The sequence below is a fragment of the Dasypus novemcinctus genome, chromosome 7, assembly GCF_030445035.2.
Source record: "Dasypus novemcinctus isolate mDasNov1 chromosome 7, mDasNov1.1.hap2, whole genome shotgun sequence".
NCBI classification, from domain to species: Eukaryota; Metazoa; Chordata; class Mammalia; order Cingulata; family Dasypodidae; genus Dasypus; species Dasypus novemcinctus.
The window spans coordinates 133,341,607-133,356,892 of NC_080679.1; positions in this window are offsets into that span (position 1 = coordinate 133,341,607).

The window sequence follows — 15,286 nt, forward strand, 5'->3', positions numbered from 1 at the left end:
CATTGTAGAGCTATTAAAGACTAATGAGGTCGTATGAAAAGGAGCCAATTTGAATGAACTCCCACAAACCTAAGGTGGGATTATTTAAGCACCAAAAAGTAGAGCTGAAAAGGAGTGAGATATATAAAAATCCAAGTGTGTATACTGCTACTATTTTTAAACCCTTTGGTCATCGTTTGAATTGGCTATGACATTAACTCCTGAATCTGCAAATTAGTGAATAAAGGGATGGAGACAAACATCACCCTATTTATCTGTTATAAACATTCATCCTGTTTTTCCATTTTTCAGAGCAACCAAATATTTGGTGGGATGAAATTTTGATGGAGAACTTTATAATAGGAGAACAGGCTGACACCACCTGAACCTACTAATTAATTGATCTCATCATCATTAAAAGTAAGAAAAAAAGACAATGATTCTCCCAACGGGATGCAGTAGGAAGCCACGCATCCCTGGAGGTGTTCTTGCCTTAAAAAGTGAACCTGATGAGGATTGTGGTTAATTACATAAATTCAAGTATGTCCTCCTTCTACAAGGTGTTAGGAAACATGGTGATACATGGGAAAAACATAACTAATATAATGTATAGACTATTGCTAACAGTAATATTGTAGTATTTTTATAGCAAAGACAAAGAAGATATTGTATCAATGGTAAAGGTCAAAAAACAGATTTGGGATTTAGTTTGGTTTTTTTTAAAGATTTATTTTTTATTTATTTATTTCCCCTTCCCCACCGTTGTCTGCTGTCTGAGTCCATTCGCTGTGTGTCCTTCTGCGTCTGCTTGCATTATCCAGTGGCACTGGGAAACTGCGTCTTTTTGGTTGCGTCATCTTGCCACGTCAGCTCTCCATGTGTGCGGTGCCATTCCTGGGCAGGCTGAGCTTTACTCATGCGGGGTGACTCTTCTTGCGGGGTGCACTCCTTGCACATGCGGCACCCCTATATGGGTGTACCCCTGTGCGGCATGGCACTCCTTGTGTGCATCAGCACTGCGCATGGGCCAGCTCACCACACGGTCAGGAGGCCCTGGGGATCGAGCCCTGGACCCTCCATATGGTAGGGGACGCTCTTTCAGTTGAACCACATCCGCTTCCCTGGGATTTAGTTTTATAAAATGTGAATGTGATTAACCATTTTTATTTTCTTCATTTTCTTCATTAACAAGGAGATCTTGGCCATGTCATCTAAGCACTCTGTGCTCATTTATATATCTTTCTGAACCCTGGAGAAACAATTGAATTTGTTTTTAGGATTAAAAGAGATAAACGTGCCTGGGGAAAAAAAGTGAAACTCAATCTAACCAAGCCTCTAAACCCAGCTTACAGGAAATATGGAGGACAAAGGACAATTTAAACAAAGCTTCTGGGAAGCAATCAGCCAAATCCATGGTACAGGACATTCCATGGGTTCACAATCATGTTTCTCCAACAAATCAATAGCATTTCCAAAATAAAAAAACAGTAAAGATAAAGGATAGGGAAGCAGACTTGGCCCAGTGGTTAGGGCGTCCGTCTACCACATGGGAGGTCCGCGGTTCAAGCCCCCGGCCTCCTTGACCCGTGTGGAGCTGGCCCATGCGCAGTGCTGATGCGCTCAAGGAGTGCCCTGCTACGCAGGGGTGTCCCCGATTAGGGGAGCCCCACACACAAGGAGTGAGCCCCGTAAGGAGAGCCGCCCAGCGCTAAAGAAAGTGCAGCCTGCCCAGGAATGGCACTGCACACATGGAGAGCTGACACAAGAAAATGACGCAACAAAAAGAAACACGGATTCCTGGTGCCGCTGATGAGGGTAGAAGCGGCCACAGAAGAACACACAGTGAACGAATACAGAGAGCAGACAACTGGGGGAGAGAAATATATAAATAAATAAGTCTTTTAAAAAATTTAATTCAAGGTAGATTAAAAATCCATACATATAAAAAAAGATAAAGGATACATGCATTGTGTCAGTCTTGTTCCAGACAAATCCACTGTAAGAGACGTTTTCAGAAATTTGTTCATGAACTGTGCACTAGATGATGTTAAGGAATTGCTTGGTGGCCAGCAAAGGGACTTCAATTTCACTACCTGTGCCACTGCAGTTGTTAAAAATGCTTAAAATCACTTTCATAATACGGAAAAGGAATTTTTGTTTTATCATCATCATTATCGTATTCAGGTCTGTGCAGACCACCCCTTCCCCAGCACACACAAGACCTAATTTTATTTGTGAACATTCTACACAACTTTCCAGATAACCCGGGAGACTAGAGGGAGGGGGGCTCCCTGCAGGGAGGCATACGCCCACGGTCTCCGCTGACGCCCCTTCTCCCCGCGCAGCCCCCTCCCTAGCCCCATTCTCACCAGGAAGACGTCAACTCAGAGAGCCAGGGTATGAGCCAGCCTCAGACAACCCTCCAAGCCACGGCTCCTTCCTGCACGGAAAAAAAACTGTGAAACCGCTGGGCTCCCCTCGTCACTGCCCTTAATAACAATAGTTGCCATTTATCTGGACTCTGCCCTGTGACAGGTGCACTTCCTGCATCCTTCTGTCCGGAAAATTGTGACAGCTTTGAAATGGGAAAAAAAAAAAAAAGATTGCCGGGTATCCTTTCAGCGGAACTCTGGCTGCCGTCCCGCGAACCCTCCAGGAATTGCCTGGTTCTATGGGAAAGGGCGTCTTCGATTGTCTTTACTTGGGTTATTTGGCAACTCCGCAGAAGCAGGAATTAACCTGCGAAGGGCTGATGGTGAGGCAGAGATACTTCCTGTCCGTAGTAACAGGTGCTCATGGCAATTCATGCGGAGTTTGTCTGATGGAGAATATGAATCTCTGTAAATCCAGGTAGCACTTGGACTGACACCCTTAGTAATTAATAGTTAAGTAAAAGCCTGGCATGTGTTCATTCTACATTTATTGAGTCATGAGTTTTTGAAAATGACCCTTTAGCAGTTTTAGAGGTGCCCTGGATTCACCTGGCAGAGCCAGGTCAACGGCTCGGCTGGAGGGAGGCCCCTCCCGGGCTGCGCACCTAAGGCTTTTCCTTGGCTCCCAGAATTAATCGCAAGTGATAAGAGGACTTTAAATTTGCTCACTCTCTGATTCTCTAGCTTTAGTGTCCTCATCTTTACTGATTTTGTTTGTCAGTGTTTTTGTTTCTCATTCATGCACAACCTGTTTTACTCCCCATTGGGGGCAAGAGTGATTGGGAATTTGGCTATGGTTTTGTAAATTGGGAGGTACTTTTAGATGGATGATAGAGTTCAATCTCCTTGGGGTAGGAGACAACAGAAAATTCAGTTCGTTTTTGCTTGTTTGCATATTTTTTTACTTTGAGCTCAAATCAATAAAGAATTTTCTGCCCACTGGGAAGAATAACAGCTCTGTGAGATCTGGATTGAGATCTGGGTTTCTCTGCTTACTTTTGACCTGTGGTTGAGAGGAAAATAAGCATGTATATAAATCTAATATTCCTATCTTCTAAAACTTTAAATGTGCTAGTACTTTGAAAAACATTCTTTGTACAGAAACTGTTAACTCAGATACATCTTACGAATTTAAGTCCACATAAGTAAGGTTAATCTTTGGTGAATCAAGTTAATTGAATAAATTTAAATTTAAAAACAAGCTAGGTCTTTTTCTAATTTATTGGTGTTAAGTATAATCTAAGAGTATATTTTATTTGGTTTGGTTTCTCAAGAAAAGAATAGTTCATCTGAACTTCCTAATAGGTTTACTGATGAAAAAACTAACATTGCTCTTATATAATGTCACAATTATGAAAAGAGTAAATTTATTGTTCCACTAACTTGAATCATTACTCAAATACAATATTAACCTATGTTTTATAGTATATCACATTAAATAAATTTCCAAGATCTTCAGATAATTTAAAACCTTGAATTGATATTGAATGGATAATCATTGGATACCAAAGTAATTTCTATGATACCATTTCTAAGACTAAACCACTGGTTACTAAGCCTAATTTTAAGTTTGCATACATTTTTTAGGAGGTACCAGGTTTCAAATCCAGGACCTTACACATGGGAAGCAGGTGCTCACCCACTTGAGTTACATCCTCTCCCAAGTTTCTATACCTTTGCTTCTTCTACAGCGAGGCTACAGCTTTGAGTCATGGTGGTAGTTTGAGTTATGTACCCCAACAAAGACGTGCTCTGCACCTTAACCCGCGTTCCCGGGGGCGTGGACCATCGCAACCAGGACCTTGTGAGGATGTTATTTTTGGTTAAGGTGTGGCCAACTGAAGCAGGACAGGTCTCAGTCCCTATCACTGGAGAAGGAGCCAGAAGGCAGAGGACACAGGAGGAGCCAGAAGCAGAAAGTCAGCAGAGGACAGGAGAGGACGGCACCACGTTCACGCAGGTGGAGGTGCAGGCGGAGGTGCAAGCCAGGGCCACAGGACGGTGCCAGGCCACTGGCAGGGTGCTGCTGACTCAGAGGCAGCGCGGCCCTGCCCACGCCGGGCATTGGGCTCCAGCTCCTTGAGCCAGTGCATGCCCGTCACTCAAGCCACCCAGTGTGGTGCTCGTCATAGCAGCCTGGCGAGCCGAGACTGTCGTGTTCGTGAACGAGCTCACGTCGTCCCTGCCAGGAGGCGGAGAGGGATACAAGAAGATCTGCCTGCAGGGACGCCCGCGGGTCCTGCTAGTCTGCTCACCTGCTGGTGTATGACCCTTTTCCATTTTCCACTCACTCCCCGTTTTCCCTGTGAAATACAAGCTGGTTACTTTGGATGAAAGGTATGATTATATGGGAGGTTGACACTCTACACGAAGCAATTGTAAGAAAGAAATACAAGCATGCGTGTGCTTTTATTTTACAAAGCATTAGAAAGGAAGTAGTTTTGTTCCAGAATGTGGAAGAACACAGTAAAGGACAACACGGGGAATGGGAATTTTATTTGTTTTGGTTTATGATACCTGAGTCTGAAAAGAAGCCATGAAATCTGTTAAAATTTTGGCAAAGTTCATTTCATTTTCATGGGCTTGTTTCCTTGACTGAATGATTAGTTCCTTTTCCTATAATAGGTAAAGGTGATTCTTTACCTTCCATGCAAGCTGCGTAGATAGCAGGTATTCTGTGTCTTACCAGAATAGTTACCTGTGCTTTATGTCGGCTTTATTATGTCCTTGATTATCAAAGACAAAGCACACAAAACCCAGAGCGAAGTTCCTCCTCTGTGAAAGAGATAAATTTCTTTAAAATCATGTCACCTTCTGTTTATTTTGCTTTATTATTCTTATTTATTACTTTGTTAGTAGTAAAAAGGTAAGGAAGGGTTGTCCCTCAAACACCCATAATATTTTCTTAATCAACTCTCTTCTCTGACAGCTCTTTTCACTTTCCTTCCCAAAACCAGATCCTAAATATATAAAAAACCAGAAAACTAAAACCTTAACTAAAACATTTATGCAGTTTCCTGGGGGGACCCTGGAAACTCAGAGGGCTGTCCCTTTACCTTATTAAAACAAGAGAGGGAGATGCCAGAAGTGATTATGTTTGGTTGATGTGTTCGATATTCCTTAAGCAGATCCTCTATCATGACTGTGGCCTGGGAAGAGTCGTGAAATCAACGGGGACACTCGGCCTTCTCTAGGTTCAGGCCGTATTGGTAAAATGTCATTAGTATAAATATTTCAGATATTGCACGCTTTATGGGAAGGCCCCGAGGGTTTGTCAACGGCACCTTGCTGTCCGTAATCTGTTGTTTACCCTCAGGGAAACGCTACTTAAAACTCTTAGGACACAGCTATTCCCCAGGAGAGAATTTTTCTCTCCTCCCTTTTTGCTACTGGTTATTACAGTAGATTAAGCACAGTTTTTGTCTAAGACAAATAGTTTTGATTTTACCCTATTTGTCCAAAAGCTCTCCTATCAGCTGCAGGCCAGAGTCTGTGTCTTCAGCCAAGGAGGCCAGCCTGCAAAGCTGATGGAAGGGCTAAAGAAGTCCCCGGAGCTGGCGCCCCGGGACGGCCTGCCGGGCTGACCGCTCTCAGGCCGGACCAACAGGCTGAGCCACGATCTCTAGGGCCCTCGAGTTCAGGGCAGAAACTTCTAGAAAGCTGACTCCTGATCCTCGATCCAAGAACAAGAGTTCAGCACATAAGACTAAATGAGGGCAACTTCACTGTGGTTATTTTGTTTGAAATATTGTGGATGTGCTTTTTTAATCAATATACTTGAGGTTTGTTGCAGTATTATTTATAGCAAGCAAAAAAAGCATAACTCTAAATGTAATGGTTAAATTAAAAGATGCATCCTTAAAACTGAAATTATTTTACCCTTAAAATTGAAGAACGTTGATGGGGTTGGAGTGTAATTTATGGAGATATGAGGAAGCCCTTTCTCTTCCTGCTTAATCTCCAATTTAAAAGACTCTGTTTTTGTGAATTGAAAGGAAACCTTTTCAAAAGTGCGAGTCGTGCTTTGGTGGGTGACCCCCGGCCTGTGTGAGGGCGGGGCCCCCGGCCTGCCTTTCCCGGTGGCAGGTGTCAGAATGTTCTTTCCGCCCCCCATGAGACCCCTCCCCTGAAGGTGGGAACAGTGTCTCTCTGACTGGCAGAAACCCTCCTCCTTTTTACAGGGTGTAATTGGATGGTGCAACAAGGGTCATGTCGGGGTATCCTGTTTGGGAATGACTCTCATTTAATCAGGTGCGACAAGCCACCGTATAGACAGAATCGGTACCTACAAGGCCCTCCGAGGAAAACCTGGCCCCGGCTTCCAGGGGCCACTTCCCAGGTGGTGGGGAAGGTGCCTTCCTGCAGGCCAGCGGGGGAAGCTGAAAAGAGAGGAAATCACCCAGATTTAGAAGCACACAGGTGAAAGCTGATGGAGAGAGTTCCTTGGGCTCTGGTTTCTCAGCGAATAATAGATGTGGCTTTTAAGAATCCAATCTGAGATTCCTTATGGAAACTTCCAGACAGAAGCGGATTCGAGGGTCCTGGTAATTGCTCGATCTGTCATGGCTCTTTCAGTTTGAAAACAAACGCAAGTCTGTGAACCTTCCTGCTGCACCTACACAATCAGGCCCAAGCTAATGGGACCAGTCTTTCTTGCGATCAAGAATAATTTTTGCGTGTGAGGGGGAGAATGTTTTAAAAACTGTGAAAGTTTTTAAACAGGCAAAAAATAACCGTGGAGCCTCCCTTGGCCGGATTCGTTTGCCGTCACTCGGGAGTCTGATTCTCTGGGGCTGCGCCGTTGACGTCTGGGCCTGAGCTGCTCGGCTCTCCGCAGCGGCAGAGGTGCGCCGTGGAGGGCTGATGGCCACGTCATGCCCGTGGCAGCCACGTGCGTGGATTTCACCGGGGAGCGAACACGAGTCTCTGCAGACGGCCCTCCTCTGAACGGAGGCAGCTCTTCCTGGCTCCTCGTGAACCCCTACGTAAAGGCGCTCCCTTGGTATTGGCAGGAGAGTCACGACTTCCCCTTTTTGGAAATGAAACTTCAGCACGCTGTCGTTCCCGGGACGGCCCTGTGAGCCAGGGGTCATCTGCTGCTCACAGGGAAGGAAACTGAGGCACAGAGCAGGGTCGCCTTCCAGCCCAGCTGCTCCTCCCAGGCTCCTGAGCGCAGCACCTGCTGGGTCAACGGCCCTCGCCCCTGAGCCTCCTGGAATCACCCCCGGGGAGCGACTGGCTTTCCCTGACATGGCAAGCACGCTTCCGTCCCTGCCCCACTCTCCGCAAGGGTCTTTGCAGGGCTGCGGGCTGGGGGCAGAGGGGGTTGCGTCTTCTCACGCGCGGCTCTGTCTGAGTGAACCCTAAACCTGCCACCCGAAACCCTGCCCTGTGTCCGCTCCGATCGAACCCAGCCACCTCCTCCTCTGTGTCCTCAAATAAAAGCATCAGCACACCAAGGCGCGGGGCCAAAGCGGGGACTTCCAGCCCGGCCCTGAGACAGGAACAGCTTACAGCGCTCGTGCGGGGGCCTCGAAGCCGCGGGGCGTCGGCGGGGGCGGCTCAGCCCCCCAGCTCCTGCCCTCTGCCCCCTCCAGCCTGGCCCCCTTCTCGCCCCACCTTTTGGGGTTTTCCCTGCCCCCCAAAGGCAGAGGCAGTTTTAGCCCTGCTTTATCATGCAGGGTAAGGTGCCGGCCCTGGCCCCAGCCCAGGCCTGCGGGAGGCAGAGGACCCTCTTCCAGCCAAGCGCGCTCTCCAAGGTTGGGATCCCAGCAAACGACCCCTGACTCCCTTAGAGGAGACGGTCGCTTCCTCCAGGTCCCATCGACTTCAGTGTCGGCAACTGCAACTTTGCAAACAGAAAAGGCCGAGGCTCGGTCTAGGCAAGGAAGCTGGAAAAATGAGCGGCCTTCAGCGGGGTTCGCTGCTACCCCCCGCAAAACCAGAGATTAGTTGAGGAGGAGGAGGGTGGCGACGGGGAGCCCAGCAGCGCCTGCCGCAGAGCGGAGGGAGGAGGCGCGCAGGGGACGCCGCGTGACAAGTCGGGCTTCCGGGACACAAGTGCCCGTTGGCCCCGGGGAAGCTGTCCGTGCCCGTTTTATTCCACTTCTTTAGGAGGCCCCGGGGATGGCACCCGGCACCTCGTACGTGGGCAGCAGGCGCTCACACCTGAGCTGCACCCGCGCCCCTCTGCGAGGCGTGCAGACGCGCCGGCCTGAGCACGAGCCTGAAGATGGAGGCTCGGGTCGTGAGGAAGGCCGTGTGGAAGCGACAGCCCTCCAGACCCCCGAGACGGAGCAGGGCGAGCGTGTCAGGCTCCCAGAGGACAGAGCCGCCGCCCCGGCCTGGGACGCCTCCTCTCTGAGCCGCAGCCCCGGGGGGCTCTCGCGTCCTTCACAGAGGAGCCCCCCTCTGCGCTGCTCGCCCCTGGCAGGTGGCCCAGGGCAGGGCACTCGGGGCGGGGGAACTGGCCGGCTGGGGGTCTCCAGGGCCTTCAAAAGCCCCGCCCATCCTGGGGTTCAGGCCCATCCTTGCGTGGGACCCCGTGTGCGTCTGTGCCACCGAGGGCTGGCCTTGGCCATGGGGGGAAGGGAGGGCACCTCTGGCCCTCTCCCCCGGTGGCCCGGCTCCCCACTGACCTCAGCAGCCATCGGGGAGGCAGCTTCCTGGGACACTGCATTAACTTTTTTAATTATGGGGAGAAGAGCCTCCCCTGACCACTCCCCTGCACCGTCGAGGGCCTGTGTCCCCCGGCAGCCCCGGCGGCCCGCTGCTGAGGGGCCCAGGGGACGCGAAAGCGGCTTCAGTGCCCTGGGGAGGGAGTGTCCTTCACAGCAGGCGCGGGGCAGCCCCCCGGGGGCCCCCCACACTGGTGGTCGCGGCCGCCACCCCGGGCCACCACCACGGCTCTCCCTGCTCGCTCGTCTCTCCCGTGCATCCTCTGCCCCCGCCGCAAAGCCCGCCCTCTCTCCAGGGAGAGCCTGAGCCCCCCACAGCCCTCCCCAACCCAGCCAACTTCCTCCTGCAGGTTGCGGCCCGCACGGCCTGCCCCTCGGCTGGGTGGGCCCCACAGGCTCCGCGGAGCGTGCAGCCAGGAGCTGGTGCCTCCTCCAGGTCTCCCAGCCTGGGGGCACCCGCTGGGGGGTGGCTGTCCTTGAGCGCTGCCCCAAGCTCCTCAGGGACAGGGGCCTATGGTAGTCTTTCACCTCCGCGGCCTGCTGGGACGGGGTGAATGAGTGAATGAATGAGCGAGCCAAAGAGGGAGGAAACGACGGCCGTTCAGGAGACGGACACTGGGGAATCCCAGCCACATGTCCCCAAACAGCTGAGGACGGTCACTTGCCGTCGGGACGGTCTCCAGCCGAGGACAAGGAGGTGCGGGGGCGTGTTGGGGATCGAATCGCGCTTCCCACAAGTTTACGTCCTCACGCCGGCGCTGTAGGTATGAGCCCAAGTGTGAGCAGGACCTCGGAAGGTGCGCTTAGCTAAGGGGTGCACTCATCTGTCCAAGGGGCCCTGAGGAGCCTACTACGATGGGGCCAAGTCGAATCAGGGTGGCCTCGACCCACACGCCTGGAAGCCTGACAAGCCCAGGAACTTCAGATGCAGCCACAGGGGAGCACCGGAGGAGAGCACGGAGATGCCTCGCCATGTGACAGATGCGGAGAGGCCAACCGAGGACAAGGACTGCTGGCCTCCAAAATGGGGTGACAAAAAAAGACCCATTGGGTTAAGCCAATCCATGTGTGCTATTCATCACAGCAGCACTGGCAAACTAAGACAGGGCATCTGACAAACCGGGGCGTGTTCCCCGGCCACACGTGGACCTTCTGGAGGCCCCAGCTGTAATCATCTACCTGCCACAGAGAGGCGAGAAGCGTCACGATTCCTTTCGATAGAGGCAATCGGCAAGCGCGAAGGGCCACTCCAAAGCCAGGGGAGTCAGGATGTGCCGTGCGGGACAAGCGCAGCCTCTTGCTGGCGGGCGGCACGGTTACCTTCATCTCAAGAGCACGTGTGGAGTGGGCTACGAAGGTCAGGAGAGGCGCCCAAGAGGTGCCAGCCCATTCCTACCCAGGTGTGGGGTTCAAGAGCAAGAGCTCGACTCGCTCAGGCTCCGAAGGGAAAACGTGGAGAAGACACAGCACGGTCAGCTGCACTCGCGGGCGTCGGTCCCCGTGGCCGGCGGGTCTCAGTCTGTGCCAGAGGCAGAGACCAGGCGCAGCACACCTCTCTCTCTTCTTTGTTTTTGGGTGGTTTTTTTTGAGATACCAGGGCTGAGGACTGAACCCAGGACCTCACATGTGGGAGCTGGCTCTCAGCTACATTGGCTCCCCTGAGTGGGTTTTTCCATTTGGTTTTATTTTTAGGAGGCTCAGGGAACCGAACCTAGGACCTCGCCTGTGGGAGGCAGGCGCTCCGCCACTGGCGCCACCTCCGCTCCCAGGCAGCCCTCTCGAGTGCTGGGGCCTCCCCACGGGGACAGAGCTACCCCGGGTGGGAGCGGGACAGCATAAAGCACGCCCAGCGGAGCCCGATGGCGTCCGGTGGACGTGGGGAGGCACGTCCCGCAGGGCCCTTGTCGACTGCGAGGCTGTTTCGTCTCGCCAGGCCCGCACACCGGGTCCTGAGCCCAGGCGCCTTTGTGGGGCCTGGCCCCTCGCGGGACAGCCGCTGCTGCGGGCCGCAGCCTCCTGGCTCCATGAACCAGCGGGATTTCTCTCTGCAGTCTCTTGAGCAGATTGCCCGTGATGCCTCGTTTCTTGTTTAATGTTTATTCAGTAATGAAACTGTTTCCTTTTCTCGTCTACCTTTGTGGAGAGGTTTTCTGGATTAGGAGCAGATTTTGTTAATTATTTTTCTCCAACACACACACATACATTTTCACATGTGTATACATGCTCAAATACATACAGAAACACACACACACACACACACGTCCTGGCAGTCTACGCTAGTCAAGGTCCCTGGACTGTGGCCCTTTCTGGAAGTCACCAGGGACATTCGCTGGTTTAAGCTTCCAGAATCTTCCCCCCTTTCCTCGGGCGCCACACCCGGGTTTGTGCAGGTGCCCGCCCCCCCAGCCCCGCCCACCTCAGCTCCAGGGCCTGCCTGTCCAGGGCCAGTGGCAGGTCCCACTCGGCCACAGCGGTGAAGCTCAGCAACGGGGACCCGGCCCCGTGAGGCCTCGGGGCCAGAGGAGATCCGCCGGGGTCTGCCCTGCCGCCTCCGGGAGCCTCTCCCGCACCGCGCGGCGTGCACGCGTAAAACCTGGAGCTGCTGGGGTCAGACCCAAAGCCGACACCCAGAAAGAGCGTGAGGAGCCAGGGCGTCAGAGTCCCTGCGCTGCGGCCTCAATGCCCACCCACCGGGACACCCAGGGGCGCCCGGTGCGCACGGGCTGGGGGGCAATCCCACACGTGAGTGCCCTCACGCCGCCTCTGCCTAGAGCCCCGGGCGGGGGGCGGGCAGGGACGCGGGCACCTCAGTCCCCAGGGGCAGGATGGAGGCGCTCCGGGCCAGCAGACCCAGAGGGCGACGCCAGGGTGGTCAGTAAGAGCAAGCGAGGACAAGGCGCCCAGGGGTGGAGGGGGCCGGGGACGTGCGGCCGCCGTGCGTGGTCTGGGGAGCCAGCAAGACGGAGGGGAGGCCCGGGCTGCCCAGGGCTGGGCCTGACCTCTGCCACCCTCTGGCGGAGACCGCGGCCCGCGTTAAGGGGCAGCAGCGGGCAGGGAGCACTGCTCTCGTCCTGCCTGCGACCCCGCTTCCTGCCAGCAGGCTGCCTCATGGCTTGAGGAAGGAGAAGGGCACGTCTCGTCCCTTTCCCTGGGGTTCCGAACGAGGTGCACGCCTTCCTGGAAGGCGAGCCCAAAGCCAGCCAGGCGGAGGCCCCCGCAGCCTCCGCCCGCTCGGAGCTCAGCTGGCCATCCGGAGGGGGGCCAATGGAGGCAGGCTGCTGGGGCAGGCGTCTCCCCAAGGCCACCGAGGGGGTCCGGCTCTCCCACTGCCCTGGCCCACCTGTGGGGAGAGTGGCAGCCCCCGGGGCATCTGCACAGGGACGCCCTGCCCAGACGATTGGACTCCCTTGGCCACACGCGAGCCCAAGCCGAGCAGGGTTTGCCCCGCCCCCGGGCTCGGTGTCGCCAGCTGCCAGGTGTGGAGAGCCAGCAGTGCCTTCCCGGGCCCCACCACCCCGCCCTCCAAGCTGCCTCTTGCTGGCTTCGGTTCGGCCTCCGGCTCTGGGCTCGGCTCCAGGCCTTCCGGGTCCCAGCGCGGCTGCTCAGGCTGCCCAGCTCTGCGTTCCCCTGGGACTGACGCCCTGCACCCTGGAGCCTGCTCTGGGCTCCTGGCCCCAACCCTTCCCTGGCGCCCTGCAGGCCTCAGGTGGTCTCAGAGAATGCAGAGGACCCCAGCTGCACACGGAGGACGCCCTTGAGGGTCGGGGGCAAAGCTCACAGCCACGTCTGCTCTATCATGAGACTTATCTGGGAACAAAACCTAACGCATCTGCTTTCTCCTTGATTCTGCTTCCAGTGAGCATGCTTTCGGGTCTCCAAAGTGCCACGAATGTGAAGACGCCCCACGCTGGCGCCGAGGCCACAGCCCCCTTGCCCGTGCCTACATCCCCAGGGCGCGGGGCATGGCCGGGTCTGGGCTTCTGTTGGCTGACAATTCCCTGGGTGGCCCAAGAGGCTCAACCTCAGCCCACGTGGGAGGAACGAAGGGCTGGTCGGGTGGAAAGCAAAAGGCTGCACAGCCGGGGTAGCTGGAGCTGCACACTCTTTGCCCCACCGGGCACCTTGCTTGTGTCCCGGCAGTTACAGCTGGCATGAAGACAAGGCAGGACCGCAGTACAGCCCTTCAAAAGCAGGGCCTGGGGGTTCACCCCAAAGCAGAGTCAAGGGCCCGGCACCCACCCCGTCCGCTCGCGTTCACAGCCTTCCCGAGTCGTGCCGGATAAACGCCTTCCGCCTGGAACGTCCAGGCTGGCTTCCGAGACCCGAGGCCCTGACCCTGAGCACGACTCCCACAGCTTCTAGAACCATCCACAGCTGCTGCCTGGGCTGAGTGCTTAGGGCAACACAAGTCTGATGGCAGAGGCTGAAGAACCCGGCTCCGGCGCAAATCCCAGCTCCACCACTCGCCGGCCAGCCCGAGCCTCCGAGGGCCTCCGTTTGCTTATCTGTGAGATGGGGCCCAGGGACCTGGCAGGTGCTGCGGCAGAGCTGGCTCGCCCAGGCCCGCGTCCTCGCTTCCCGTCACCAGCTCGCATCCACCGCCCGCACAAACGCCGGGAGGCAGGGGAGAAGGGCCTCGGCCAGGCCCGCGCCCGGAGGGCAGGCTGCTGCGGGCACTGCTAGGAGGGTCCTGCCTCCCACACCTGCCCAGGCAGAGGCCCCAAGGGGTGCGGACTTCAGGCACCAGCCACAGCGCCGCTGCCCTCCTCCCCTCGGTCCACCCTGCCTCCGTGTCCGGCTGTCTGTCCCTCCGCCCGGGCTTGCCAGAGCCCAGCTTCGAGTGCTGCACCGCCTGGTGGAGGGGTGCTCTCACCCCGACCCGGTCCCCCCAACACTTTTCCTCGGTGGTTTTGGTACAGAAGCCACAAATAATCCCAGCCCCATCTGCAATGGCAGCCGCGCGACGAGACGAAGGGAAATAAGCAAACACGCATTTTCTGAGTGTTTGTCGGTTTTGTTCGTTTGTCTCATTTTCTCGTGAACACTAAGATTTATTTTTTTCCAAACAGCACACAGACAGTCTGCGGGGCAGGGCCTGCCGGGGCTGGTGCTGGCCACGCCGGCGCTGGGAAGACGGGGTCCCCCCCAGGGCAGCCGCTGGAACAGGACCTGGCCCGGGGGGGCGCGGCCGAAGCTCCCGGCAGGCAAGCGTGGTGGCTCCGCGAGGCCCCCAGCCCGCCCGGCACTCGTGGCCGCCGCGGGCCCCTGGCGGCTGGGCGGGGGCTCCGGGACCTCAACTACGGGGACACAGCAGCTTCAGCAACCACCGAGGAGTTCCGCCGGCCGCAGAACCGGGCTCGGGGACAACCTGATTTTTGGGGAGCACCTCTCCCTTAGGTCTCTCCTCTCCATTTCCCTTTGCTTTTCAAAAGTCTAAAAACAACGGGAAGGTAAAAGAAAAAGAAAAAAGAAAAGGAAAAAAGAACACACATTTTTCGGGAAAAGGTGGATCTTCGCGCGCCCGGAGGTCTGGCCCGGCCGCGCTCACTGCAGCCGCTCGGTGAAGTTCTCGGGAAGACGCCCCGGCACTTCTCCAGCTCCTTGTGCTGGTTCCAGTCGTTCTCCTTCACGCCCATCAGCCAGCCTTCATCCTACGAGGGGGCAGGGCACCGCTCTCACCTGGGGTCTGCTGGGGGGCTGCTCCTGCTCAGGATGCCTCCTCCAGGCAGCCTCCCCTGATCCTCCCCCAGACCCCAGCACCCGCCCAGGAGCCTCCCCGCCCTTGGTGTGAGCGTCTCTAACCTCCCTCGGCTCTGTGCCAGGAGCTTCCCACCATCTAGAGCCCAGGAAGGACACAAGCAGCTCAGGCTTTCTTCCAGCCACGCCAGAAGGTTCTCTGAGCTTCGGCCACTGAAAAGCTTCAAGTGGCCCAAGGCTGCCCCACAAACCCTCCAACACCGGGCCAGGGGCATCCTCTGTCCAGCCCTGGCCCCCGGGATGGCGTGGCTCTAAGCTCCTGCCCTCCTGGCCCCCTGGTCCTTAGTTCTGTGCCACGGCCTGCCTCGCCACAGACCCCATGTGCCCTCCCCAGGCGCATTCTATCCTTGACGTCCCACCCAGCACAGGGCTGGCCCTCGGGAGGGCAGGGGTGTCAGTGAAACCTGTGGGCTTAGGATACTTGGCTCAGGAAACACTTGA